Source organism: Sciurus carolinensis, chromosome 9 (genome assembly GCF_902686445.1).
Source record: "Sciurus carolinensis chromosome 9, mSciCar1.2, whole genome shotgun sequence".
NCBI classification, from domain to species: domain Eukaryota; kingdom Metazoa; phylum Chordata; class Mammalia; order Rodentia; family Sciuridae; genus Sciurus; species Sciurus carolinensis.
The window spans coordinates 15,546,662-15,572,773 of NC_062221.1; the positions used below are offsets into that span (position 1 = coordinate 15,546,662).

At 44.0% G+C, this 26,112-nt stretch overlaps 1 protein-coding gene across 8 annotated transcripts in view; it reads right to left on the reverse strand.

Annotated features, from left to right (window-relative positions):
- The window catches only part of Zbtb38 (zinc finger and BTB domain containing 38), a 97,705-nt gene extending 73,187 nt beyond the window's left edge, over nt 1–24,518 (reverse strand). For 7 of the 8 annotated variants that reach the window (XR_007110201.1, XR_007110197.1, XR_007110199.1 and 4 more), the window contains exons 1-4: nt 24,015–24,518; nt 22,676–22,755; nt 5,963–6,028; nt 5,023–5,385 (exon numbers count right to left, since the gene is read on the reverse strand). The gene's annotated coding sequence lies outside the window, so the exon portion shown is untranslated. The remainder of the gene's footprint in view (nt 1–5,022; nt 5,386–5,962; nt 6,029–22,675; nt 22,756–24,014) is intronic. The other variant, XM_047564115.1, reaches the window with a different exon arrangement.
- Between the last annotated feature and the right edge of the window lie 1,594 nt (nt 24,519–26,112).

The window sequence follows — 26,112 nt, forward strand, 5'->3', positions numbered from 1 at the left end:
TGGCCACGGGGTAAAGAAGAAGGTGATTTTATTATATAAAGCAATGAAAGCGTCCACCGCCTTTCACGAACCAGAATGAATATTTCTAGTCGTGTTTTTAAAACAAAACGGGACCAGAAAACAAACTCCCTCCAAGAGCTGGTCTCGAACTCTGAGCAGAAATAGCTGCAGAAGCAAGGAAGCCGTTCAAGGTAAAGATGCAAAGTCAGTTGCAAGATCGAAAGAGTAATTTTCCGTTCAAGGAGATGTGTGGGCCATGGGATCACCTAACAAAGACAAGGGATTGGACAAGTGGTTCCTGAATTACCTGCTCCCCAGAAAGCCTACTCCCTTCTGCCGGACAGTGAGCTGGGAGAACCCCACTCCCACCCTGCTTGTCAGCCAGGGAAGTTAAAAAGCAAAAGCATCTTGCCTGCATCACAAATTCAAATTTCTGCATTCAGGGGCTTCTCAACTTAACATCTGCTCATGAATGCAAAAGTGGCAGTCATTATTGAGGTCACCTGGCAAAGCAGGCACACCAGCTTGGAGAAGGGCAGCTAGACATACGGTGGCTTATTAGGAGCCAAGACATCTTGAGAAAGTGGTGAGAACAAGACACAGGTCCAAGTGAAGAACTGTCCTTGTCATCAGCTGATCTGCCCCCAACTCGAAGGCTGGACTTCAGGGAATAGTAACAAAGACTACCAAGAAAACTGTATGCTATTCATTTCTTTCTGCAACAGGGAGGACACATAATTATAACTGTCCATATCGTGCCCCAGCCTTGTGTGGGAACCTGGACAGAGTTCCATAGGCACCACATCAATATTCCATTCTACTCAGCTCATAGTAATGCTGTCACATAGTAGATGCTCAACAAATGCCCCAAGAAATGAACTGAATGGTTGAAGTCCTCTCCCTGTAGATAGGCAGCAATATTCTACTACAAAGGACTAGAAGATGCTTATCTGCATTTAGTGGGATGAGTCTCAAAACCAAGTGAAGTACAAGGAGTCAGGCAGGTCATCTCCACCATGTAAGCAAAGTCTGCTATATTATGAATCAATTCTAGAAGTGCTTCTAGAATATCCAGAAGTCTCAGAAGAAACTTATAGTTTGTAACTTGTGGAACAAACTCATCCCTTGTTCTCTGACCTTTGTCAGCTGACCCTCTTAAAAGGCATGAAAGAGTATTGGTTCTTAAGAATTTTCTAAGTACTGTTTGCTGTATCGAATAAGAAAACTCACTCTAAGCAGTAAGCCCTTAAAACCAAACCTAACAAAACACCAACAGGCAAAGATGTCTGCCGAGCAGGAGCGTTTTAGTGGAACCTCAAAACAATCTCACAGCTGGGAGGCAGTCTAGGATAGAGACAGCCTATTGGCAAGGCGGAACAGACCCTTCGCCATTTTGCCTTTTAAGAAAATTCAATGGCTATCTTCGGGCTTTGTGGTGAGTTTAAATTCTGGGGTTCTTATGAAAAACAAAGCAAGACGCTTCCCAGAAATGTCCTTGCTCTAGGGGCCTTTCCTGGGTTGGCATAGGATCGGTGCCAGGGTTCCTCACTGCCCAGGCCTGCACTGCCTTGAGTTTCACGGCAGCTTCGTAGGCAGTTTCAGGGTAGTGCCTGGGTCAGAAGCAATGACCCCACTGGCTCCTAGCTCTGGGAGTTTGTCAAAGCCAGTGCCCAGGCCACTGTCCCACTGAGGGAGAGCTTACCTAACAGCCCAGACTGGCTCTGAGAGAGCCGTAGGTTCACACAAGAACAGGGAAGTTTGCAGCTTGAGCTTCGGTCCTCCTCTGCCTGGTGAGGCCCCCTTAGACCTCCACCCAGCGGGGTCCTCATGCCAGGCAGCACTCCACTCAAGTGTTCCCGCCCCAGGGAGGCTTTCCTTGTCCGCCATTTTCCAGGGGCCATTCTCCCCAGCACATTGCCCTCTTTTTTTAATTTCTTATTTTATTTTTCGTTTTTACACTTGTCTTCTTTGATTATTCATTGGCATATTCATTTTTGCCTACTTTTCCCACCTCCTGTCCTGCCATCGTAGAGGCAGGCCCATGAGAAGCAGGCTCTGGTCTGTCTTGCTCATTACTATCTCCAGCTTCTGGAATATGTCTGGTATATAGTAGGTGCTTAGTAAACGTGTTAATTGTTTAATTACCAAGAAAGCTGTTTAGAATGGCACTTCCCTTGGAAGGGAGCAGTTGGAATGAGCTGCACGCTACCAGAAATCCAAAGGTTTAGCATGAATTAGTACCAAATAGAAAGCTGCTGGATCTTTTCCTAGACCTTTCTCACGTATCAAGCAGTAAAGACTCTAAGTCACGGTCTGACTCTCAGCCCATATACGGGGGATCTGTAAAAGTGGTTGAAATAGACCAACCTCACTGTAGTAGCAAGAGCTGAAATCCTGTACTCGCACTGAATGAAAGCTTGGAAAAACATTTCCTATTCTCCAAATGGGGTGGGGGGAAGAGTTGGGAATTTTACACTATAAAGCATCCAGGCAGAAAACCACACATTTGCCCATTTCATTCTGGTGAGAACAAAGCCGTTGTCTGCACATTCTTCCTGTCCCACCTGCTCTGGCCTGCCCAGTATAAACACCTTAGCCAAGAAGTGTGAATGGGGTTAGCATAGTCTTCCACACAGCGAGGTTTAAAGGGGTAAGTGCTATCTTCAATCAGCAGGAAACATTTTCTGCTAATCTAGGAAATCCAATGATCATTGTAAATGAGTAAGTTTAGAAAAGCTTTGTGCCTTGTAAATATTGCTGTGAAATATGAAGGCAGAGTATTAGGTGAAACACAACAAAGTAATAAATAATAATTATCCTTCCATTCACTGGTCTATTTATTAGAATGACAGTGGTATAATATACTTCCCAACAGGCTTATTTGGCTTTCTGACTCTTTGAATTGTATTTAAAATTTTGGACAAGACCAAGAGCAACCTAAATGAATGATGCCATTAAAAAAAAAATCATTAGGTATGAAAATCTACAAGATGACGCAACCATCTCTGAGCTAAAAACAAAAGGATCGTCATCTATAAATGTTGAATCTCTCAGGCATTCATTTTATGGTAAAAACAATTACATCGCATCCATCTAATCTTGTAATTAAGATTCAAATGGGTTCAAAATGATTAATTTGTATTGGCCTATCAAAATAGAAGACTTTGTAGTTGTAATCTTCCTGAATAGAAATAGTGTTTTAATTATAAATGCCCGGCTCACTATTTGCTCAAGAGCAAATGACAATTAGCTGGATCCTGCTGCAAGTGTTAATGCTACTGGTACTAAAATAAATGGCAATACTGAATCAGGTTTCTGACATTTTCTTTCAGGTCCCGATCTGATGGATACTATATTCAAAATGTACTTAGTCATTTTAAGTCACAGGCAAGAAGGAAAATGGCTCCCAAACAGCTTAAAAAAAAAAAAAAAAAAAAAAAGGTGTTGCAGGAAGGATATTTCATGGGAAGCCCAGAGCACAAAATCAGTCTGAGATGAATCATGTTCTAATGTAATTGAGCCAGAGACAGATTACAAGCAAAATACTTTAGTTGGCCTCCAAACAACACAACAACAACTACCACCCTCTGTAGCCCACAAGAGGTTCGATTGTACAGATAACGCTTTAGAACATTAGGCAAACTGCAAGAAGAAAGCACCTATTTACACAGATGCCTCTGAGTCTCAACGTTCTTGACGTGGGAGCAAGGTTCAGACTGGCAGCACCTTCCTCCCAACACACCTCCAAAGACGCTCCATAGAAACTCAACATGCACTTGCCATTGCAGGGGTAGGTTTGGCCTGGGGTCCTTCTCTATTCAGAGCTCCGGGGTCATCAGTGGAGGGATGGGGTAAGCAGGAGCATAAGCATTTTCTGATTCTCAGAATTTCTGAAATATCTTTTGTTTCTGAGACGCTGTTGAACTCGTGATAATGAAACTACACCTCTGTGCACAAACCTTGACCTGCATTCTGGAGCACAGTACAAAGGAAACCTTAATTTTGAAAGTATTGAGCACAAAGGAGGAAGAAGAAAGCTGTCACTGTGCAAGCCTTTTCTATATATTTAGAAATATGGTTTAATATGTAAGGCTCGAAGACCGCATTTTTAAAACGTCTAAAATCAGCTCAGGTTCTCTATGAGAGGAAACAACTGTACAATTTTCATTAAACATTTGTTTCCTTTTTAAACACATTCTTTTGCATATCTGTTATTGCATTTTTAAATACGATTTGGTTACCAAGGAAACAGGTTCCGGCCCAGTGTTAATTTGAAACTAAAATATATTTGGGAAGTTAAGCTGAAAGGAAAGAGCTCATGAAATTATTTTTTTAAATGCCAAAATTTGGTTCTTACAGAACCACAACTGCATGGTTTGTAATGAACCATTGTAGGGGTTCCATTTCACTTAGTGAAGCTCTATTTCTTCTAAGAGGGCCATCTATATTTAATATTTCCCCCATTAAAGATTGCAACCCCTCATCCCCCTAAATGATATGTACATATCTAAATAGTGTATGTGACCTTATATATTATCCAAATTTGGTTTTGGAAGTATATAAGTTTTTATTTTCATCTTTCATAGAACACGTTTAAAGACCGCTTCTTAAAATTTTAATATTTTTAATGTTTCTTATTAAGCTTATTTGCGCTCTTTGAAATTATCTCTAGAAACCCATTTATTTTTAGTTTCAAGCAAAAATGAAGCTGAAGCATCAGACTTTTCAAAAAATTCTTTTGTTGTCTAGAGGCGCCACACCTATGATATAACTGATTTTTTTTTAAAAAAGAATCATCTCACTCTTGTAGCAGAATCATTTTATAAGTTTATCAAAGCTTTACATTTATATAGTATCTGAATAGAGAGGCTACCCAGTTTCATACCCTCCCCCCGAAAGACTATAGCTATCTTATTTTTTATTTTAAAAGTTATATTTTAGTGCATATTTAAAGTCATGTTTTAATGCTCTTGCTGCATGGCTCAAAAAAAAAATCTAGAAAACATGCAAATTTCAACCTACCTGTGTGTGTCACTTAATGCAGTCCTAGTATGACAAGACACTCAGCCATTTTTATGGAAGGCGATGGAGACCAACTGATTTCTCCGTCTTCTTGCTCACAAGTTTTAAATGCAACTGCCACACACACCAAAAAATCATACGCAGAACAGCTTGAATGTGCTGTGATCACGAGAACTGAATTTATCAACAGGAAAACAGGACCGAAAAGAGAAGTTTCTCATCCCAGGTTTCTCTGAGGCTGCCACCAAGGAGGTGATGTGTTGAATTTTTTTCCCCTTGCTCCTCTGAGAGTTCAAAGCTCGGAGCTGACCACTGCAAAGGCCACTGTCACATTTGCTGAAAATCAAACCACTGATACCAGCACTGAAAATACAAATTTGAGAACCCAAGTTGCTTGCACAGGACGGAGTGCATAAGAGTTAAAAATAGATTCCACCTTGCCTCCTACCTGCACAATAAACATGTAAGTTTCAAGTGTTTAATTTGATACTCACATTAATTAACAATACAACATACATTATTTAAAAGACAGCAAATGCAAGAAGAAAGGGGAGACACCATCTGGTAGCAGAGTTTTGTTGTTGTTGTTTTCGGTTTTAGGGTTTTGTGGGGTTTCTTTGGCTTTGTTTCAAAAAGAAGGGAAAATCGTATTTTGAATGTGATGAAAACATCCAAATGAATCGGAAATGAAAGGTGATGTCAAAATACCTAAGGCTGTAATGAGGCAAAAAACAAGTCTTCGCTACCAGATGATATGGCATACAGAGCATTTACATACTCACATCTGAAATACTAGGCAACGTGTAATGAATTCTATACACAGCATGCACACAGCACAAGCCCGGCTAATCCTGCCTGCCATCTTAGGCTCGCAGAAGCAAGATACGCACTGCATGCAGCACACGAGCACTGGGAAAGGAGGAGGCAAGGGACAGCTCACCTTAAATGCAGTATCTGATTAATGTTGTAAGTGACATTGCATATCAGCCTCAGAGTCTTGGTTCAACTGGGTAGGAGGGAACAAAGAAAAATGTCATCAACTGCTGATGCAAGATGAGCCCAATCACTAAACACTGTTTAGCAAACTCCAAATTCTGCAACCAGACAGTAGAAGGCATTTCATACACTTCAGCAGAGCTGCTGCACAGTGCATGAACCCTTCTGCTTCTGAGAACCAATCCTTTTGCTAAGGAAGAAAATAAGCTGGAACGAATACAGTCATATCCTCTTCTTGAAGAAAGCTTTCAATACAGTATGTATCTGGTCCGGGCTGCATTTTATAGACTGTTAATTTCATAGAATTGCTAACAACAAAAACCCAAACTGTTAAGCTATTGCAAAGCAAAGAATGATTCTGATAGAGGGTAGAGCATTTCTAGACTATTTTTCAAAATCCTAAATGGTGCCGGCAGGCTTGCAGAAGAATGCATGATCAGCTGTCTGTATCCGTTCTATAACCTTTAACCACAAGCAGCGTAAATGTATCCTGCTGAATGTATCTGCAGTACAGAACGGCAGATACCGCTTCAGACTGGATTGTATTGCGATGGGAATGAATTTTCTTAAAATGAGCAGCAGAAAAAAAAATCAGGACAGAAAAATAAATTGATGCTGAGTTCCTTGGGATGTATAGCTGACCATCATGAACAATAAAAGCTATCTTTAGGATACTGACCTAAATAATACTAAGACTTACAGCTGCATACTGTACGTGTTCAGAACATAGAAAATGCAAAATGATTTTCTCCTCCCTCCCCCTTCGAAAGCTAAATTTAAAAGTAACAAGGCATTTATAGGAATACCGAAAGGCTTCAGACGGTACATACTGTAAGAGAAGAAATCGTGTTGTGCTGAGAGGCAACGTTCTTTGTTTTACTTTGAAGCTTATTTTAGCTACGCTTGTACGATGACATTGACATCAGGTCAGGGCCGACGCTGGGTTGCTATCCGTTTTATGAGTGAAATGTTTCCCGAAAATTAAATCTCATCTACTCAAACACCAAATTTCATGTCTTCTTCAATACACCTCCCTACCCCCACTGCTCAAGATTGATGGGACCTGGTTTGGCTGTATGTAATAAATTGGCATCACTTTCTGCAGAGGCACCCATATATAATTGTGAAGAATTAATTTTTTAAATAAAAAAACCTGCAAGAATTCTTATGCACATCCTCTTTCATTCCTTCCTATCAACACACACACACACACACACACACACACACACACACGCACGCACACAAAATTGAAGCTCAAATTGCAATGAAATGTTTAACATGTGGAACAAAAACTATTGAAAGAGCTGCTTATTCAGGATTTTTAAGAAATGCCTAATAAGCAAATACTATTTTGCTACAAAACCAGTGTCACCATGTCCCCAAAGAGGAAAAGAGCGTAGCTTGCTAGAAAAATTTTCTCCAGATTGTGCCGGCAGGTAAAAACAAAAACAAAAACAAAATAGAAAAGCATTTCATTTACCATGCTATATGAAACAAGAGGTCATTTATTTTAAGGAAACAGAACATGTTCTTTCCACTGTTTCTTTAGCTACAAAGGAGCCATACCCACCCCCACCCACCCTTAGAACCTGGATATAAGCCAACATTTCTGTAAAATGCTATGAAATGGATTTTGAATATGGAATATTTACATTTTTCATCTTCTTATCTCCCCCAAAGTCATTAATTGCCTATTGCATCACTGCATATGCTAATGTTAATTAATTTGAACACATGCAAAAATGAATTAGTATTTTCTGATGTTGCTCATCTTCCAGCGCCTCTCTCTTCTATAAGAAATGGCTGAAAATAACCAGGTGAACCAAACATTCAAGTTCCCCAGAATTTCTTAAAGGAGAGAATGCATTTGAACATCTCAACGTAGGTACTAGGTTTCACAACAGGATCTTTTGTTTCTAGCTCACTTCCTATCTCCTTCCCCAGAACAGAAGTGATTTTTAGCTGAATGTGTGGAAAGTACCCTGCCCACCGCTAGCCCCTACGCCTTAGTCTCTGAGTTGGGTGATTCTGGAGGTGGGTCATACCTGGGCTCCAGCAAGTCCTCTTCTCCTTGGAACACATCTCTCTCACAACTACTCCAGAAATAAATGTGGCTCTAACGAAAACAGTAGCTCCTGATCTAACACCAATGGGGGAGCCATCTTCCCCACCCCCACCTCAGAGCGCTGTGAGCTCTGGCTAACATTGACAGCGACAGAAAATTAGAATGGAGTGTCCTTAGGCCAATTCCTCCTTTACCATGGGGGTCGAGAATTAAGACAGACTATCACACTGAGTTACAAGCCACCCATTTAATAGACGGCCATCTATAAAGCAGGGTCCTTTGAGTGGGGTTGGAGGAGGTTGGCAAACACCTAGGTATTTGTCACTCAGTGTCAGTTGAGAGAGTCCCCATTAAGGACATTGGAAAGCTAGACATTCATGTTAAACATTCACGAATTATTATTATGTAGGCTAAATATTCACAATTATGGAATCTGACCACATTGGACTAAGTCGCTGCTTCCTCTGTCTGGGATAATAAATGACAGTGACGAGGACAGTAATCCATATCAGGCTCCCTGGAGATGGGAGAATGGTGTTCTGTGCTTTTATAGGGAAGGGTGGTCTGGTCCCCTACTGGCACTTGTAGATGCCAGGGCAAGCCATTCCAAACCTCCCATGGGGTTCCCTATCTACCCTCCATCAAAACGAGCTGAAAAGCCAGGTGATGTTCCAAAACACTCAAGGAGCATACATGGTATGTTTACCAAACCTGCTTGGGTTAAACAAACTCGAGCTATGGCTGAACATATTCACAGGGATGAGCTTGCTTAGGCAGACATTCTCGACTAGTAAATCCTGTTTTGTACTTGAAAAAAAAAATGCTCACACCTAAATTACTTCAGCTTTGTCATGATTACAAGTGGCAAAGCTATGCATTCACTTATGATTTTTAAAAATTATGTGCACCTCATTAACCTCCTGGGGCATAAGCACAGTCGTTAAAAGACAAATCCCTTTCCCCAGTGAACAGTTGAGCCTGCTTCTGCCACTTTGACGAGTCAGGCACGAGGTATCCAAAATAATCTGGCAAGAGCAAGCTGGAGGACAGAGCTAGCTAGCAGCCAGGGCGAGTCTTTCACTTTGATTAACGTTCTTACTTGCTCTCTGTCTCCTTGTTCTGCACGCCGAGCTAATTTTATTTTCACTCCTGTGGGTTAAAGTTAAATTACATGGCTTATGCAAAGTACATAATTCAAGTATGAACACAGCTTGACTCTCTATGTTTTTAAAAAAACATAAAGTCAGGGCACTGAGTCCCAGAGGAATCCTTGGTTTATAAACATTTGGATTGGTTTGCACATTTCTTTACGCCATTCACTACATTAAAAATTACAGCTGTTTTCCTTTTACACCTAGTATAGTTGGTCAACTTGTGGGTGAAATTGTTATCATGTTAGGCTATTCTAATTGGAATGTAAAAATTAAATATTCGCCAGATAAAACATTTTCATTTAAATTCTTCGGATTTAAAAAGCTTAGATTTTTTTTTTTTAATGAGGTTGGTTATTACATCTGTCTATTGCCGAATTCATCCCTGGAAATAATTTGATGACTTAATTTATTAATAACTGAAATGACTTTGGGTGACATTTTAGCTGAAAGTCCAATCTACTTTGAACATCTCTGTCTTGCCTAGAGATCTAGGTAGGAACTTCTGCTTTCTGTTGATTAGAGCTGAAAGTCTGTAATAGCTATCAATTATGGGGAATCTATAATATTTAAGCTTATTTAATTATTTTATTAATTATTCTGTTTAATTCTAATGCAATAATCCTGCAAAGTGGGTATTATTTAGTTTTAATAAAGATTACTAGTCACACAGTAAATAGCAGAACTGGGATTCAAATCTAAGTCTAATGGACTGCAAGGTTTGTCTTTCCACCCATCGTAGAAGATAAGACTTCCTCCTTCCACTTCTAACATCAGTACTTTTTTATTTGCAGACACCTGGTGGAGGGTCCCCTAGCTCCTGGAAGTTAACAGCTACTCTTGTTTAGATGAACCAGTGTCTACTTTCCAGGCCCCGGGAATTGTGAGTATCCAGGATACCACCAACTGGAGACAGGCTGGACCCAGTAGGTGGAAGAGACAGCAAAAAATAGGAGGAATCAACAAATTTGGAGAAGTTAAGGGTAGAAAGCAAACCTCACAATTTGTGAGGAAGATTTATCATAATTTGGAAATGTTTTTTGTGGTAAAGTAAGTGGAAGGATATATACATATTTCCATGTGAACCAAGATTTCACCTAGTAAAGTCCGGTTTTTCCATATTACAGATGAGGAAACTGAGGCTGAGAGAGGTATCTGGTGATTTGTCCAAGATCACATCCTTAATAAGTGAGTTTAGCCACTCACTGTATTAAGAATTGTGACTAGTTTCCTTTTACACCTAATATATTCAGCAGTTGTAAATTTTTTATCAAGTTCTTTGATTATTCTAGTCTAAATTATAATTAAAGAAAAATCAGTGTAACAATCAAGACTGACTTGGTTTTGATTCACAAACAGTATTTTTCTCCTGTACAGATAATCTAAGGAGGTATTATGAGTTCCTTCCCCCAACATATTTTAAAAATGGCCTTTTAATTTTTTGATTAATTAATTGATTTTTCTGTGCTGGGGATCAAACCCAGGTCCTTGCACATATAAGGCAAGCATTCCACTCCTGAGCCACCCCAAAAAGAACTTTTAAAAAGCCTAACTTTGGGGTAATAGATTTTCCTCTGCCAAATTTAGTGTTTTCCATGCGTCATTTTAACGAATGAGTCTATATGTTAAAATCTCTTCATTTTACCCTAAGGTCCCTTCTAGCTCTGTAAATTTGCTATTCTAAAACCCAGATTGCCTTCTTAGGTTGGACAGGCCAAGTGCTGGACTCCAAGTCTCCTGCCTCCTGGTGTTTGTGACCAGATGACTGTGTCACTTCATTGGCAGTAATCTTATATGGCAGCCAGATGGCTCTCAAAGGGGGCTTTCTAATCAACTAGCTCCACCCTGCCTGGCAATAGGAGAGGATTATCCTGCTCAGTGCTCGTGGTGATAGAAGAGAGCTGGTGAGTGGTCATGTCTGAGAAGTCCAAACTCCAGGAAGCTGCCACCCATTCTTAGACATCGGCTTTCTCACCTCCATCCATTAGATCCATGAAAGGTGTGGGAAAAGATGTCAAGGCTTGGGCGGCAAGCCTTGGGGACTCACTGAGGTTCATGCTCCAGGAAAGAGCTGGAAGAAGAAGGAAATGTGAACTATGTGGTTTTCAACATAGAAAAGTGATAAATGACAGAGCTTTAAGGGAGGCTGTGGTGGACAACACCCTAAACCCACTCAGATCCTCTTGCGGGACTATGCACAGCAGGTGTCCCCACCACTGTGGATACCACTACCTCAGCTTGAGAAAGAAATGAAAGAGTGCCTGCTTTCATTTCTCGGTGGCACTAAAATGACCTTCAGTGCCCGTGGAGACGGACAGCTTCCCTATGCCCCTACCCACGACGTGCTCACCAGCTGCCTTGACTGCTAACCTGTCACCAAATGGAGAGCAACTAAAACAACAGGGTCGTTTAGATCCTGAATTGGCAAAATACACATTCAGCAGAAAGTTGAGATTTTTCTTTCTAGAAAGGCTGATAACTGCATTGAAAAAGGAAGTTAGGCATCTAAATGAAGGGGGTGAAGGAAGAATTTGTACAGATCCATAAATCCACCTCACATAAGAGCCTAATCCTCTTCTTGTGTTCTTCTTCACCTTGGGCCACAAATATTCCCCAATTCAACGTGGGAACAAACTTACTGGTTTTCTCTTCTGGGAGATAAATGACTTTGCAGCTCAGAAGAGCCACAAGCACGCTCGTCTTCTCAGCCAGAGCAGCTTAACAAACCTCAGTGAGCCCTCCACTTCCTCTGGACTCAAGATAAAAGCACAATATGTTTTTGTTGTATTGAATTATCTCCCTTTCCTCGAGTCTCTGCTTTCCTCCTGGGACATCTTCCGTCTGCCGTGGCACTGGAGCCTTGAGCAACGGGCAGGCCTCACTGGCGGAAGCTCTTGCCTCTCCCCTACCAGTGGCATCTTCAGCTCTGGGTTTTGAAGTCACCTCCTAAAACTGGAGAACTTGCTGGGTGAGTTAAGGAATGGCCCTGGGGCTGAAAACCCCCCCTAGAAGTCTTTCCAGGACTTCACTGCTTGTTTACCAAGGGGAGCCACACCGACTGGCAGGCAGGGCCCGGTGCTTTGTGTAAACCTGTCCTTCCTGGAACAGGGAATGGGGAGCCGGAAATAAAAGTGGCCTGACAACACCACCACGGCCTCTAAAACGTGCCTCAGCATTTCCTCGGGCCCTTGGGGGCAGAGTGTGTGTTCTAGTATTATAGGATGGGGACAATGCTTTAGAGAACACCATCTATGCCCTTTTAAATTATTTTGCAGTTCTGGGGATTGAACCCAGGGGTGCTCTACCGCGAAGCCTCATCCCCAGCCCTTTTTTATTTTTTATTTTGAGACAGGGTCTCACTAAGTTGCTTAGGGCCTCAATAAGTTGCTGAGGCTGACTTTGAACTTGGGATCCTCCCGCCTCAGTCTCCTGAGCCGCTGGGATTGCAGGTGTGCACCACCACACCTGGCTGCCATTTTCATTTTTAATTTTGACACAGGGTCTCACTAAGTTGCCCAGGCTGACCTCAAATTTTGATCCTCCTGCCTCACCCTCCTAAGTAGCTCGTGTTACAGTTACCCGGCTATTACCCCCTCCCCACCTTTTTTTTGAGTGAGATGAAAATCAAGTTCAGAGACAGTAAACGTCACACCTGAAGACCCTAGCAACCCGGATAGAAGCATTACTCCTTAATTTTTAGTATTCTGCTCTTTGTAATTTCATACACAGTCTCAATTAAAAAAAAATTCCAAACCGTCACTTAGATATTTAATAAGTGGTTATTGATTAAATGGCTCATGAATAGATGCCAATAGAGAGGGTTTATAAGATGTTCCTCAATTCCTCTTAGAGGAAAATGTTATGGCATACTTGATTTTTTTTTAAAAAGCACAACTCCGTAGTTTTAAGCAAGATAGTAAATAATGGCCCCAAATCACCTGGGACCAAGAATCACTTGAAAAGAATTGGAGAACCATGTTTGGCTACTATTTTAGTCAATCAGACTAAGGTTAGCCAGCTGCAGTTGCCTTCATTCTATTTGGTTTGCAAAGAAAAATCCCATGAGTTAGCATAAACAGCTAAAAATACGTTGCAAGTTTCGTTTTCCATTGTTCTGTCTGGTTTTGAAACCAAAAGGTGCAAAATGCGGAGATTCACCAACACCTACGGAAGTCAGCCGTTCAAATTGTCGCCTTTCTAGCATTCTGTCCTGATGGTCAACTCACCTCCTGCCAAGAGATTTACACCTCTGTTGCTCTCACCTCACCGCTTGCTCTCACGGTGGTCTCTTGAAATGAGTCCCCAAATATATAAGACCACTAATGGAGGGACAGTGGGTTGCATGTTTGTGGATTGTCACTTGTGGACAGGTGGCCACAGAGGCCTCAGCCCATATGCTCAGCATTGATCTTAGGTGATGCTGGAGGCCCTTCTGCAGAGCAGAGGAGAAACTAAAGCTTGAATTTCTTTAAGAAAAAGCTCTGAAAGTAGTGAGTGCTGAGAATGCCCCTTGACCCAAATGCCCAACGCCTTGTGCAATTCCAAACTGCAAACCCAGGCAGCTCATGATCAATTTAATTTCAAAACCTTCTTTCCAGGGCCAAGTCTGGCAAAAAGGTGTTCGATAGAGGTGTAAATGCTTTGAAGAGAAAGTAGCCACCTGACTTGGTAGCATTCAGCTGTGGCACAGGCTGTTTGTTACAAGAAAGCCCTCAACTGAACGGGATTGAAAGGGGACAAAGAAGGGTTAATCTTCCTCCATTAGAGGAGGGGCCATTGGAGGAAGGTGAAGAGAATAATCTGTGTGAAGGGCAGAACAAAGAGCTATTCCAGAAACGACTGTGCAGGGGCACGAGGGATGATTTGTCCTCGATTTTCACTGGGAGACCATTTCTTAGATCTCCAGATCTTTACCTAGCTTTGAAGTTACAGTCTCTGGGAGCTGAAAGGGGGCGTGTTCCCACTCGCGCTGGAATCCCGGAGCTTTGATTCCATCCGAGGTGGGCTGACTCTGAAAGGCAGAGGGTGAGGCCAAAGCCACCAGGACGCTGTGGAGGCCCAGCCACAAAGGAGAAGGCCGCAAAGTAAACAGCAGGAATCGCATCCCCATGGTGGGGAACCCCCTCCTCTTTTTCTTAGACTTATTTTTAAAAACTTTTATTAAAAGTTGCTTTTGAAACCCTCGTTTAAAAATAGGTTCACGAGAAGTGCAAAAAAATAAGTACAATAAGCGAATGCTTTGTTGTTCCCTCCACGGTGTCTTACAACCTATAGTATGTTGTCTAAACCGAGCCACGGTCATTGGTACACTCAGCTCAGGCAGAGCTCGAGCTCTTGACTGGTTTCCCCAGGGTTTACGTACTCTCTGCGCGTGTCTCTGTGGTTCTGTGAAATGTTATTGTGTGTCTAGACAGGTCACATAGTCAGGTCACAGAACTTGTCTATCACTGTGAATCCCTGTGCCACCCTCTAGTCACATGCTTGCCCCAGCCCTGAGCCCTGCAACCACCCATCTCTTCCCTATCACAGTAATTTGGTATTTGTAGTTTGTAATTAGACTGTATGTAACCCTTTGAGATTGACCTTCTTTCCCCCGGCATAATGCCCTTGCGATTCATTCAAGTTCTAGGTGAAGTGCGAGCACTCTTTTTATATGAGTAGTATTCCAGGTTCTGACTGTACCACAGTTGGCTATCCACGTGCTTGTTGAAGGACATTTGCCTCATTTCCAGTTTTCAGCTATTAAAAAAAAGCTGCTATGCATGTTCACGTTCAGGTTACTGTGTGAACACCCACTTTGGTTTCTCTTGTATAAGTACCTAAGAGTGGAGCTGCTGGACCATAGGTTAAGTATATGTTTAACTTTATAAGAAAATTTCAAACTGTTTCAAAGAGTGGCTGTACATTTTCCATTCCCATCCACAGTTTATGAGAGATCCAGCTTCCCTACACTCTTGTCAGCATTTAATAACATCAGTAATTTTAATCGGAGCCATTCTGATAGGTGATAGGGGCTCCTTTTGATGGTCACAGTCAAGATTGGCAGTAAAGTTTGGGACTTTCAGTTCTTGGGGGGTTGGAGCCAGATATCTCCCATGGTTCCAGCTTTCCTGATGGCTGTCTACACAGCATTTTGGGCTGTCTGACATCGAGATGGTGGGAAACAGTAGCGGTCTCTTTGGATATGGGGGAGCTTTTAGGTTTCCCGAGTTGCTCCTGACTGCAGTGCCACCAGGGGATGCTAGCCTCTTGGAGGCAATGACCCTTGGCCCAGCAGGCAGACTGGATACTGCCTACGGGAAAAGGGAGGTGATCTGAAACCGCAGCGAAGGGGTAGAACTTCCCTGGGTCAGCGCCCTCCTGCAGCTTTGATCTGAGATTATATAAACGCTTTTAATTCCAAAGGTAGGTTAGTTAGTTAGTTCGTTAGTTAGTGTGAGGAGAGGTGAGACTCAGAGTCAACATGAACAAGTAAGGGTGGGAAACCAGCGGCACTTGACAAATCATAGGACCCGCTGAATACATCTTTGCCTTGGAACTTCCTACTCTGTGACCGCCCAGTATTTGTCTGGATGTCGTGGAATTCCAATTTCTGCCCTCAAAGCGTTAGAACCGGTGGCACTATTATTGTCACCACATAGACTTTCATGACCTGGGGTCCACACATCCTGTGAACAATCAGAACTTCATCTGAGTCTCATCCGAATGTGCCTCAGCCAAGGACATTGTTCAGGACAACATGGACGTGGGCTTTGCACAGGGCAAACATAGTGAGGACTTGAACTACCCAAGCCATTCTCAGGCTTCTATCAGTTGTACTTCTAATTTAAGGAAAATCGTTGACATTGCCTGAATCTATATGCATTGTGAACCTACATCCCCAGATCAATGAGCTTGGTCCAGGAAACCAAGAATCAGGAGAGTAGGCATCCTGAGTGGGGACAGCCATGAGTTAATGGAGGCATGGACAGAATGGTAGAGCTTGGTGGTCAAGGGCAAACTCCCTGGTGGCTAAGCGTGGAGAATGGGTACAGGTGAGGCGTGCCTTGGGTTCTGGCTCTTATGCTTCCCCAGCTGTCACAACAGGGCATGCATGTGGAGGAAACTAAGTGGTGATTTACAGAACCCAGACACACACTGGGGACTATTGGGAGCTGAGCTGTCTGTGAACTTGAAGGTCAAATGATGCAATAGTGATCTTCCAGCCATTGAGGCAGTGGAAGGAGAAGAAGCACAGGGCCCTCAGATACCAAGCGGTGACCAGTGGGTGTGGTCTGATGGTTTTGGCTTGTTACACAGACAGGAGGGAATGTCACACTTCCTGTTAGAAGGTGATGAGAATGTGTGAAATCTGACTGCTGTCTGTCCACTAGGTTCTCCACTCTGGTCGTTTTGTCCATTATTTTCTAAATTTCCATTTTCAGTCCCAGCCTCAGGGCCGTCCCCTCCTCCCCTGCCAGCAGAGGGAGGGCCAGCCACAGCGCAGCTCACATTCGAAGAGGAGGCACCCCTGCCTCTGAGGTTCTGCTAGGCTCCCCTCTAGCTCTCTTTTCCCTTCTGTTCATCCCATGGTTGCCTGGCCTGGAGTTTGCCCATGTTTTTAGACTGGCATTTGCCCAGCCTTGCCCTGCTCTCTTGGTTTCTGACTCTGGACTCACCCCTGCCCTGCCCTGTGGCATGGACCTCCTGGATGCCCTCTGCATGGCTGCCCTGTGTCCTCTTGCCTCGAGCTTTAGTACCCACCTCAGGGCTTAGGGCACTGGTGGTCTGACCTCATTAGGTGACGAAGATGGGCACTTGGGCCCCTCGTTGGGTCTGTGCTGCACACATGTGTCCTGAGATATGGCCCTGCCTATCAGAAGGCTGATAAAAGTCCCCTAGCTGAGGAAGGTGATATCTTCTTGTTGGTTCCTTTTGTCTGCTACCCAGTGGTTGGTGTGTCTTTGTCTAGTTCAACTTGTCCCACTGATTCTCTTGGTGACCTCCAGGAAGTAAATGAACCAGGTTGGCCTCAGTGATAAGGTTTCCTGGTTCCCTAGTAAATAATAAGCTTTTTATTATACCATACCAAAGGAAATCCCAAAATGTAGAAGCCAAAAAAGAGGTTTCAAGCTAAACTCTGATTGACATATGGGCTATTGCTTGGGTATGGTTTCCTCCAGAACTTTGTGTCCCAGAGGTTCGGTCCTCAGTGTGGTGTGTTGAGGTGGCGGAACCTTTAAGAGGTGAGACCCAGTGGAAGAAAATTAGGTCATGAGGCATCACCCTCAGAATGGGTTAATACAGGCCATGGGACCTTACTGTGAGGAGGATCATGATAAGCGAGCCTGGCATAGCCCTGAGTCCCTCTTCTGTATGTTCCACTTCCTACACTTGCACGTAATCCTGCCCCTGTAATGCCAATCACTCTGAGACCCTCACCAGAGTTGAGCAGATATTCTCTCAAACCACCAGAGCTGTGAGATAAATAAATCTCTTTTCTTTATGAAGTTCTCAGCCTCAGGTATTTTGTTGTAGGAACACAAAAGAGGTTAGGACAATATACTAGCTTGGGGTTGCCTTACTTATTTTATATCATAAATGTTTGTTAAATTGAATGTGCATTGAACTAATTGAATATATAGATGCTTATGGTTGTCAGACTCTAATGTGCATAAGAATTGGGACGGTGGATTAAAATGCACTGGGACCCCTCTCAGAGGTCCTGATGCCACTAGGGCCTGGAAGCCTGCATTTTAATACGAGAAACTAAAGGGGGGACCCAGGTTTGGTAATAAACACTGAGATCTTTCTAGAACCTAATTCACAGTACTCCCCAGGAGCTCTACAGCACGTCATTGGACCATGTTCTCCAATTTCAAAGAATTTTTCCTAAGGCATCCACAGGATTTATCTAAAGAATGTTTATGTATGTACAACAGTGAAATACTGGGGGTGATCCAATTTCCACGGAAAAGATAAGTGAAGATGCATCCATACAATGGGGATGTAGACATTAAAAGTCATGTTTTCAAAGAGCATTTAGTGACTTTGAAAAATGTTTGCAACATAATGTTAAGTGGAAAGTGGAGCAAAAAAACCTTTTTTTTTTTTTTTTTTTTTTTTTCCTTTACTACTGGAGATGGAACCTGGGGTGCTTTTTTGAGACAGGTTCTCACTAAGTTGCCCCGGTGGCCTTAAATTTGCAATCCACCTGCCTAAGTCTCCCGAGTAGCTGGGATTATAGGGGTGCACCCATACATCCCACTCATCTGGATAATTTTTAAAAGAAGAAAGGAATATATATAGGAAAAATTAAAAAGAACTTCATCAAAATGCTTACATTGAATTATGACTTGGTGTTAGTTTATTTTCTTTTTGATATTTTGTGTGATTTTCCAGATTTTTTTCAGTGACTAGTTATGACTCTATTAAAAAGAATTTGTCTCCTATAAAATGAGAAAGAAGGAAGAGACCTCTCTTACCAGAGACCAGATTGTCAACCAGTGACAATCTGGTTGCTGCCTGAGGACAGGCAACAGAGATACTGGGTTCCATACCCGGGCTCAATCTTAAACTACTCCTTTGGCGAGGTACTTTGGTATAGTTGATGCCAAGGAACTTAGGTCAATGAGGAAGTCCTTTCTCTATATGCCACTTCGTTGCTGTATTTTAGGATAATGCCTGTAGGATCTGGAACATGGAGGGGAGTTCCCCCATTACCCTATGCAAGCTGCACTCATGATCAGAGGCATGCTAGTCAAGGATGCTATCCTGGCCTGGGAGGCCCCACCCAAGGTCCATGCTTCCATGGAGTGGTTTCTAAAACTTCTTTTCCCAACACACTGGGCGCCCCCAAAGGTTTCCAGGAATCATTTTTTTGGTAGAAAGTTGACTCATCTCTCCACCCTGGAAGATCTCAGCAAATCCCAGGTCAAATATTTCACTGAAGGAGATTAGTGGCCTCTCCAGCAGGCCTTTGGGTTAGAGTCAAGCTTCCCCAAGTGGTCACTGAAGCCTAAGTCATATGCTTTGACTGGTTAGGAGTAGTACTATGGACCAGATGAAAGAGAATTAAAAAACACACAACATTTTTTTTTCAAAACAATCATACTTAATAGCAACATCAAAAGCCCAAACACCAATACTGACCATAATGATGGTAATTACTTTCATTGACTGAACATGGACTTTATAAGAATGGTTTGGGCATTGACCTTACCATTCTAACAAAGCCTCCACATTACATTTTTTAGAAACACCATTTTGGAGGTGGGAGGAAGCATTAAAAGTCTGATGAAAACCAGAGGCTGCTTGAGTTAATAACAAAACTTGAAGTCTCCAGTGTGGTGTTTTCCAAGTTGGTTCTTGACAAGAAATTAGGGGATTTCAGTGTGAGAAATTACAAAGCCCTATTACTGTGAATTCTTAGCTTTGGTGAATATGACGTGGGCTTATTGCAAAACCCTCTAAAGGGAGCAGCAGAAATTTTATAATGCTGACCCCGGGGGAAGGGAACACTTCTGTGCTCTGACAATTAGAAAACCTCTGGGGTTAGAACAACTAATTGATGGAGGAGCGCTACATGAGACCGCTGTGTTCCTCCACATCTGTTCAGCATGGGCCAAGGAAGCCAGGCTAAGACCTTCAGATGACCGAAGCTCTGCAAAGACTATGGTCTCTCAAATTGAACGTTACATCTCATGTATAATTAAAACTGAAAGAAATAATCAGACCCCAAATTAAGGCAACTCAAGTTCAAGAGAGTCTGGTTTCTTCCGTAACATCTACTTTGATGGTTTTTTTGGGGGGGGAAGAAATGTCAGATATTAAAATATTTATAAAATATTTACATACAACTTTACCTCGATAGTGTTGTCTGTGAGTTTACCCTATAGGCCGTATTGACCCTGTCAAGTGATCGTGGGGATCTGTGGCTTTCTTTCAAACACTAAGTGTTGACAGCAGTGAATTCTGGTTACGGGAGTTCATGGTCACACCCTTCTTCCTGCTGTACTACGCAGCTGAAAATTAGAACTCAGGATGTTGACCCCTCCCCCACCCCCCACCACTCATGTCAGTTGCCTCGCACTATGAGCTTTGAGGAGTCCTGTCAGATGACAGTTGAAATTAACAAGCTGCGATTAGCGCGTATCCCCACCTCATGGACACTGACATCTTTCCTCCTTCCCTGTGACCCTGGGCTCTGCCCTTCCTGGAACCTGTTAGCTGGGACTCCAGCGGCAGATCATTCCCACATGGCTCCAGCTTTTGGAACCTGATACTTGTTCTCAACTTACTTCTTTGGCTTCCTGCTTCTAGAAAGCACCATACCCCCCCACCCCCCCGCAACCTGATTTATCTTTGACTCTTTTTATCAGCAGAGCCAGCTCCCAGCTCAGGAGATATTTTCAGTCCCCAACAACCCGGGAAAATGGACTTTCAGAGGTGGAAGTATTTTTGCAAAAATTACTCTATTGCTCTATTCAGCCCCTCTTCAGTCCCTTCGTGGTGTGAGGGGCCTGAGCAGAGTGGTACACGCAGAGCAGGCCAGGCATCAGGCTCTGTCATCAGCCATCTGACAGGCTGAGTCAAACTGGCCAGTGACCGACCTTTTCATACAATGGACAATGCATGCTCTTTAGGGTGTGGATGTGGGTGCCAGAAATGTCAAGTCCAGTGGCAACATTGAATCAGAAACCAGACTGTTTAGCTAGCTATTAAGGACAACATGAGAGAGCTAGGTACCCGGCACTCAAGCAAAGACTTACGGTCATTTTTATTGGAGGTTTTTACATTAGGGACATCATAAGGCACGTACCATGTGGTTACTGAAACTTACCGGTAAGTGGAAAACTGTACCAAGATCAACAACAGTTAAAAGTCTATATAAAATAGAAAATGAGCCAAGAGATCTCCAAATAGGATTTATAACTTTTCCTCTCATTATTTCAGTAAATGTTTTGAAATGTCCTGAACAGAAAAAGTTAGAGCTATACATCAACTCCTTTGGGGTAGTATTAATATCTCAACCTAAGCCTTTTTCAGTCTTCTTTCAAATATTTCTCTAATAATTTGGTTTGAAGGTTTCTCTTTAGGGAAATTTCCCCCCTAAGATCTGGAACAGATGAGACAGGATAATCTCTCAAAGTCCCCAGGAACAGAGAGTCACACTAAGGAAACAAGGGGCCTTCCAATAAGTCACTAGGGCTCATAGTTGGGTAGCAGGATTCCACGGAACAATTTCAGATGGTATGCTTCATCTGGAACAGGAAGGAGACAACACCAGAAGGATCGTAGAGCAAGAGGCCCCTGGAAGGAAGAGCAGGGGAAGAATGCCCTTCCTATTTGAGTGGGCACAGCAGCAGGTGCTCACCTAAAGTCCTAGGGCTGGTGCCGACAGAGGCATCTTGAGAAGCCTCGCTGCTTCTTGCCCACATGGCCAGATGTTATCTAAGAGTATCAGTTAGAAAATCCTAAATATCTGATAAATTTTCATTTCTCCTGTTGCTCCTTTCTGTAACCTTCTCCTTGAGCATCTCCAAGTTCCCAAATATACTATGCCACATAAAATGACTTCTCCAGAAATTCTCCACAGTAGTCAGTGCAAAGCAGCTGCCTGACAAGGGACTACATTTCCCAGACAGCTTTGTGGTTAGTTGTGGTCACATAACTGAGCTTTAGCCAATGAAATTCGAGGAGATGTGAAATGCTGTGCTTCTAATCTTGGCCCTTGACAACTTCCTTTGTGTAGTGCCCCCACCTGCCCACTCACCACCAGTCAGTGCTGAGGATTGAACCCAAGGTGCTCTACCCCTGAGCGACACCCTTAGCCCTTTATTTTTTATTCTCAAAAATTGCTCCGGGTAGCCTCACACTTGCAAGCCTCCTGCATCGGCCCCCTTTGTCTCTGGGACTACAGGCGTCGGTCACCAGGAGTAGCCCACGTGCACATTTTCACATTCTCTTCTTCCATCCAGGAGTGAAGACACTCCAGGTAACTGTGAAAACCACATGCTGCAGAAGGTAGAGCCTCTCTCAGCCTGTGAATCTCAATTTTGTTGTCGTTGTTGTACGGTTGGTTGACCATTCCCGACGCCCACCCTGACCTGTGGTGCTGGGGACGATCTGCGGGGCCTGTGCATGCCAGGTGCCAGGCAAGTGCTCTACCACTGCGCTGCGGTCCCAGCCCAGAATCGGAATGAATGTGTTGAAGAGAGTCGTCCCACTGACCTTACTGTTTCATGAGCAGGAAGTAACCTCCTATTTATCGTTCTTGAGCCATTATACATTTTGGGTTCTATATAGCAATTTGTCTATCCTTAATACCTGTCCTTTTTGATACAGCTGTTATTGTCAAAGGCAGACATCTCTGTGCCCTTTCCCCTTTTCTTTAAATCTTACCCTAAAATGAAAAAGTAGAAATAGTAGTAAGCAGACACTAAGGATAAATAACACTCACCAAATTAATGATCACAGCACTCAGATCATGCAGCCAGAAGAACAGAAGTATGTTGGGGCCTCGCTTTGAGACAACCTGATCTATTAAAAAAAAAAAAAAAAAAAAGCAAAACATATATTAGAATGTGGTAGTTGATTTCAAAGAGTGCTAGTTCACAAGGTTCAATTCAGCACTGTTTTCTCGTAAATGACGAGCTTCCCTATTGCCTTTAAAATGAGACTCGTTTTTAAACCACCCCCACATCATTTTGACGAAGATTTTATGCAGAACACATTCACTGTGCTAAGTAAGCTATACAAGACTAGATGCTGACTCAGGGGCATGACTTTAGAAGCCAGGAAAATCATTCTATGTGCTCTCTCTGCAGTTCTTATGTATGCCTTAATTTTTTTTTTCAGAAACTTAATATTTCTTGAATAGGAACTTCTAGAACTCGTAAACTATAGGCTATGCAGAGGTGGAAGAGTTTCTAGACAAAGTTACCACAAACATACTATAATGTGTCTTTGAGTTTAATATCCTAATAAAAGCCATGACACAAGTTGAAATGAAAATAAGTCCTCTGAGCCGGGTGTGGTGGCGCACTCTTGTAATCCCTGCTACCCGGGAGGCTGAGGCAGGAGGATTGAAAGTTTGAGGCCAGCCTGGGTAACTGAGCAAAACCCTGTCTCAAAATAAAATAAAAAGGGCTGGGAAGGTAGCTCAGTGGTAGAGTACTTGCCTAGCCTGTGTAAGACCCTGGGTTCAATCCTCAGCACCACACGCGCGCTCACACACACAAAATGCCCTTGGTAAACAGGGTATGTGGTAACAAAGGTGCACACACCAGAAGGGCCAGAAATACGCTCTGCAAAACAGAAGTGCTGTAGACAGTTTCCTACCAGGGCTGCCATCTTTTACCAGGTTAAGTGTGAAAAAACCATTTGACCGCACAGGGCACATATTTGCCTAGAACAAAGTTTATTTTTATGTCTGACTGGTCGGTATAAGATCAGGAAGCAAGCCGTCCAGAACTCTGAACAAACATTCTGGCAGTTTGAATCAGAGGTGTGGGGCGGGAAATAAAGAGGAGGCCAAGCGAGAGGGCTGATGGGGGCTATATTTTTCCCTAGGATTTCGACTTGTGTGTGTATGCGTGTTTTTCTTTCCCGATTTCTTGTCTGGTCCAGTAGAAATAAAAAAGATCAGGTCCCTTTAGACCTGTATTCAGAGGGTCTCCCAAGGGCGGTCCCCACTCCCCCCTCTCAGCTGGGCCTGCCAAGCCTCGGGTGTCAGGGAACAAGATGGCGCCCACGGTGAAGGGCGCTGAGTGAGGGGCCCAGGGTGGGCCTTCACTTACTCAGAGGCGCTGGCTCCTCTGCAGCCCAGACGCTGCCCACTGCCTGGGCTCAGGAGTTCCAACCGCGTTCCTGCTGTGGGATCTTCACTCCTTGTCGAGATCAGCTCCACATATTTTTCTGATGATGTCACTCATTCTGACTTCCTACATTTGGAAAAGTTGATCTACAAGTAAAACCTTCCATGAGGTTTTAAAAAAAGAAGAAAAGAAAAGAAAGGTGTGCTGTGTGCAGATGGAGAGGAGAAAGGCAGCGGCCTCCTTATTTTGAGCTTTGCTGCAGCTGTGAGTGCCACTCCCCAGCCGGTTTCCTGGCTGCCGAGGGAGGCCAGTGGCCCGGCCTGGGTGACGTCAGGGCCCAGCCTGAGTCATCGCCAGCAGCCGGGCTGCCCTGCCACTTGCAAGGGGACAAAAGGAACCTTTGATGTCCAGAGGCCCTCCTCTCGGCACACTCTCCGGCACCGAGCAGCAGGCCAGGAGGACATTCCTGCCGCTTCCCCACCCCCTGCTGCCCTTCCTACTTCCGGAACAGTCCAGGCGGATTCAACAAGGCCTCCCCAAAGGACATTGCCCTCCTGGGCAGGAGAGGCATGACTGCTCTCCGTCAAATAGAGAGTTAGGCAAGAGGAGGGATTTTCCCTCTGTCCTCTGCCTTCCTCCGTGTGGTGCCCACCTGACGCAGCAAGTCCAGGGATGTGGAAAGGTGATGTCGTTCACGTCACCATCCCTGGGCAGCATCAGTGGTTGGTGACTCTCCTCCTCTACCTGGTGCCAGGGCCACAGGCCCAGCTCCCGCTCTGAGTGCCGATACTAGCTAGTTTCCTGGCCTGGCGCATGGCAGGAGACTGAACGCACAAAGAGTGAATAAACGACCCTTTTAAAATAAAATAATAGAGGACATATATTGAATTCTTACATTTTAAGCCTCTATGTTAAGTGCTTTATGAAGATTATTTCATTTATTGGTATTATCACAACAAAGCTTGATTCCCAGTTCTACAGAAGAGGAAATGGATGCTCAGAGAGGTCAAGACACTTCTCTAAAGCCTCACAGATAGTTAGTGGCAGGTCTGGGTCATTTGATCTCCACTTCCATATTCTTGATCACTCTGCTGTGCGGCTGGAATGACTGAAGTAATACTGACCAGAGGGAGGATAAGAAAAAAGATAGGACTCGAGATCAAATCCTATCAGGAAACAAATCAGGGATGTTCTATGTAGGTTGGGTTGGGCTCGTGGCCTCTGGATGGACCAACACCATCCAGGGGTGCTGCTCAGAGTGGACTGGAGGGTGAGTCTGTCCTCAGGTCCAAGAGGGGAAAAGAAGCTGGAGGAAAAAGACCTAGTGGACACAGTCTTGTGGTGCATGTGGCTTCAGGGTCTAAGCGCCAGGGTCCAGGACCTCGGAGGGCCCAGGCTTGACTTTGTTGCCCTCGGCTGGTGGATGCCGTAGGTGGGAGGACATGAAACGAAAGGGGTAAGTCTGGGGACAGCAGGAAGAGCAAGGGAAGGAAGACCCGGTAGCCTTCTCAAAGGTGTCTGGACCCAGGAAGGAGTGGGAGGAAGGTGAGGAGTCAGGGTAGGCGAAGCTAGCAGCAACGGGAGCAGATCCAGACTGGCCACGGGAGTCACCTTCTGCTCTTGGCACCGTCCTGCCAGAGACCTGAGTGAGGGTCCTGACGATGGCCTCCAGGTGGGTGGAGAGAGGAAGTCTGCACAGGAGAGGTGTCTGGGCCCAGGGGAGGGTGACCTCCGAGGTACCCTCTGCCACTGTGCTGTCTGATTCTGTGGGTAGTACTTTTCTGTGATTCTCCTGGGGTTAATGTCCCATCCCACGAAGAAACAAAAGCCAGGAACTTCCAGGTCCTCTGGGAGGGGGGCCGGGAGATGTTGGCACCCCAGCAATTCTGCCCCACAACTTTCCCTCTCACTCTGGGGCGGGGTGTCTGGTCATGGGCAGCCCTCCTTGGCTCAGGAAGCCGATGTCTCTGATGACTGGGGACACTGTATGGTTACCTTGTTCCCAGGAGCTCTGCCAGTTGCCATTCTGGGGAATTCAATTGCGCTGTGGGGGCTGAATCCCTTGGCAGGTGGAATTAGC